We start from the raw sequence: 3,535 nt of genomic DNA, 5'->3' as shown, positions 1-3,535 counted from the left end.
TTCCCCAGGGACTCTGCACTCCCTGGAGGCCGGGGACAACCCGCCTGGCGCACCTAGGCAGGCTCCACCGCTAGCATCCCCAGCCCTCACTGGGGACACTGCAGTTCCAGGGTGTCAAAGAAGGCGTGCATGGTGTCGTTTTAAACATCGGTTCTGTTGGGCCTAGGGCCCTCCAAGGGCTGCTGATGGGAGCGCACCAGGCGCTAATTCTGCGACGTCGAGTCCATCTTCGGAGAGGGCTGATGGCGGCCCCGCCTTCAGTCCCCCGGCCGGCCACCGTGGGTGACGGAGGACCCCACAAGGCCGAGCGCAGGGGCGCGTGCCCTCCCCCAAGCGCCTCCTCCCCCCGCGGCCGCACCCCCGCCGCGGACAGACCCTCAAGCCAGCCCAGACCCGGCCACCAAACCCAGCTCTCCGGGGCCCAAACAAAAGAGCCCGCGTCACGTGGGCGCCTCCCACGCCGGCGCGCCGGTGACGTCACGGCCCGCGCCCGGCCATTGATTCCCGGCTGAAGGTAGCGCGGGCGACGTGGTGGGGGAGGGTGGGGGGAGGGTCCGGCGGCGGCGGCGGCCACCCGGCGCGGGCTGCGTCCCGAGGAATTCCCGGACGCGGTAAGTGGCTGTCCCCTTCTCCGCCGTCACCTGCCCGGGCCCGGCTTGCGTGGCCTCCCTCTGCAGCCTCGGGGGCTGTGGGAAGGGGAAACGCGGGGGATGTCGTGGGGGGCGCTGAAGGTGGCCGCAGGGGCAGCCAGGGGACGCCGCGGCTGCTGGGGACAGCGGCGGGGCCCCGCAGCCTTCCGGGAGCGGGCGCGGGGCCCGTGCCTCGGGTGCGTGTGTGTGCAGCCGTGTGCACGCGGGTGTGGGCGGCCGAGGCTGCGCACGGAGGCTCTGCCGGCCGCGCCAGCCGGAGCCGAGCAGCTGGGTACCCGGGCCCCGGGTCCTCTGTCGCTGCCCCCGCCTCCGAGAAGGACTGGAGAGCGCGGCGCCTGGGACCGCTCCGGGGACGCGCCTTCCAGCGCCTTCTCTCCCAAACGCACTGGACCAGCAGCTCACCCCGGGGATAATACCCGCTGCCCGTGCGTGTCTCGCTCAGTGACGGCGTGGGAGGCCACCGCGGAGAGCCCACTGCGGGGTCACGGCCGCTGCGCACAGCCTCCGTCTGGCTCTGGTGCAGGAGGCCTAGTTGCGTCACCTCCCTTTCCTTCATCTGTTTGGCTTGATTCCTGGGCCCCACTGGAGGGTAAGCCGGCCCGAGGTGTTCCGAGGTGGTGTCAGCGTTTGGGGAACTTGCCTCCCCCAAGGGATACCTGTCATGGGATTTTGAGTGCCGTGGGCAGGCGAGGGCAGTGCAAGCGCGCAGTTAGCTCAGGCGCAGAGTCTAAGCTGCAGCGGGAGGAGACACACAGAGGCCTACACCACCGGCTGGTGGCCGGTCGCTGGAGTGGGAGGCAGGGATGCTAGAGCAGGTCATTGGGGGCACAGAACACGGGAGCTTCAAAATGTCGCCAAGCGCTGAGTGATAATACCAACTTGTTTCTCTACCAAAGGGCTCATTTCTATGGCCTAAAAGATCCTGAAATATCTTGTTCATTATTTACCAAGAGAAAAGTGCTTGCTGTAGGGGAGATCAGAGAAATGGAGTGGAAAGGGGCATGAACTTAGCAGCAGTGTGACATTGAGTGAGTTATTTAACCTCTACTCCTACTTAGGCTTATCTACAAAATGCAGATAATTATACCTACCTTGCAGGGTTGTCAGAATTTGAAGTGTTTAGCTATTATTAGTAAGGGCCTAGTACCCAGGCACTTGAACTTGTCAATACTGAAGATTTTTTTATTGGTACAGCTGCTTGACAGACAGGGGATCTTTTTTGCTATTTTGGATGTTTGCTATTCTGCCAGATATGATAAAGCAGACTGGTGTGAGTGTGTGTGTGTTTGATGAGGGGGATGGGGAGGAGTATCAAAACCCATAATCTCTCTACTGGAGATCATATAAAATGCTAGATCTGGAAGATCTCACTTTATTAATTATAGCTTCTCTTTAATGTTTATTTCATACCTGTCACCATGTGAAAAACTTTACATATACTAATTTATGTAATCTCTCCAGCAACTTAATGCAAGAAGTAAATATCATCCCCATTTTACAGATGCAGAAGGTGAGTCTTGGCCTAGGTCCTGACACTACTAGTTAATGGCAGAACTGAAACTTGAGCCATCAGGCTCTGTGTTTGGGTCTTATTCTTTCTAGTGTTCCAGCAATGTGAAGGTGGTGTGTGGGGGAAGGGAGAGCCAGCATTGGCTGCAAAAATAGCATCTCGTATTGTTCCAATGATACCTTATTTTTTTATTTTACATTTTACCCAGCATTGTCCAGATGTGAACCAAGATTTGGCCTTTTCACCAAGAGAAAAGGGAAGGCTCATGAGCATGGGCACACAGTGCTGAGATCGTGGGCACACAGTAGGTATTTGGTAAATGCTTATGAAAAGAACAAATCTTGAGGCATTGTCATTCTTGCCAGAAGGAGGCCCTATGCTTAATGCCACCAAGTCTCCTTAAGCTAGCTATTTTTATACTACAACACATTGTAACATAAGCATCTGATTCATGGATTTAAAGATCTGAAACTCTTTCAGACCAAGATTGGTGTTATTATCTGTGACTAACTGATTAGAGTTTTTAAGTATGCGAACAATGGAATCTGAGGTTTTGGGCTTTTGTAGTGATCTCTTGAGATATACCAATTTGTTTTGCTCTAACATCTGTTCAACTTGGACTTTAATGGGTACAGCTGCTTGAGTTAAGTTTTCTGGAGAGCACCAGATGATTGTTTGGCATCCAGAATAAAGAGTTCAAAATATTAAGTTTCTTTCAAATTTAAGTTTTTGAGAAAGTTCTGTGACTGATGTGGATTAATGTGGGAATAGTAAACCAGTTTTATTCATTTGTTCATTTATTTATTTATTTATTTACTTATTTTGCAGTACTGGGGATTGAACCCAGGGGCCTCATGCATGCCCGGCAAGCGCTCAACCACTGAGCTACTTCTTCAACCCAGTAAACTAGTTTTAAACAGATGGCATTCATGGTGTTTTTGTGTCATTTCTCTATTCTGTGTCATTTCTTTCTTTAAAGATGACTTAGGTCCAGATAGTGAACTATTAGGAACATGCGAGGTTTATATAACCCATCCACATAAACTGATCTACACACACATGCTGCAGTTCCTCTACCCAAGAAGCTCTGGTTCTGTTTCTGACAGATGCCCTGAGGCCACCTGTTTCACCATTTTTATCAGACCCTCTGAGACCCTCTGACATCTCTCTTCCTTTCCCCTTTGTACCATCCCCGACCACACACAAAAAGTGTCACCCCCATGCACATTAATCTAGTTGCAAATGGAAGAAATCCAAAATGAATCAACTTAAGAAAAAAAAAGTTTTTTTCTCCTTTGATTATTTAACTAGAAAGTCAAAGGTGAGCTTCAGGCATGACTAGATTCTGGGGCTAAAATGATATCATAAAGGCTCT

General features: G+C 52.3%; 1 long non-coding RNA gene across 3 annotated transcripts; it reads left to right on the top strand.

The window, feature by feature from the left end:
• Positions 1-466: 466 nt before the first annotated feature.
• Positions 467-3,081, top strand: LOC308656922. 3 transcript variants are annotated; one of them, XR_014023797.1, is made up of 4 exons: positions 467-611; positions 1,048-1,239; positions 2,369-2,464; positions 2,989-3,081. It is a non-coding gene; the product is annotated as an uncharacterized lncRNA (long non-coding RNA). The 3 variants fall into 3 exon arrangements; XR_014023798.1 differs by having other exon boundaries at positions 469-611; positions 1,045-1,239; XR_014023799.1 differs by having other exon boundaries at positions 474-611; positions 1,093-1,239.
• Positions 3,082-3,535: the final 454 nt, after the last annotated feature.

This window comes from Spermophilus citellus (assembly GCF_964194105.1).
Source record: "Spermophilus citellus genome assembly, chromosome: 9".
Classification (NCBI taxonomy): Eukaryota; Metazoa; Chordata; class Mammalia; order Rodentia; family Sciuridae; genus Spermophilus; species Spermophilus citellus.
Note: the sequence above shows the minus strand (reverse complement) of the source record. Positions and strands in the feature narration are given on the sequence as shown.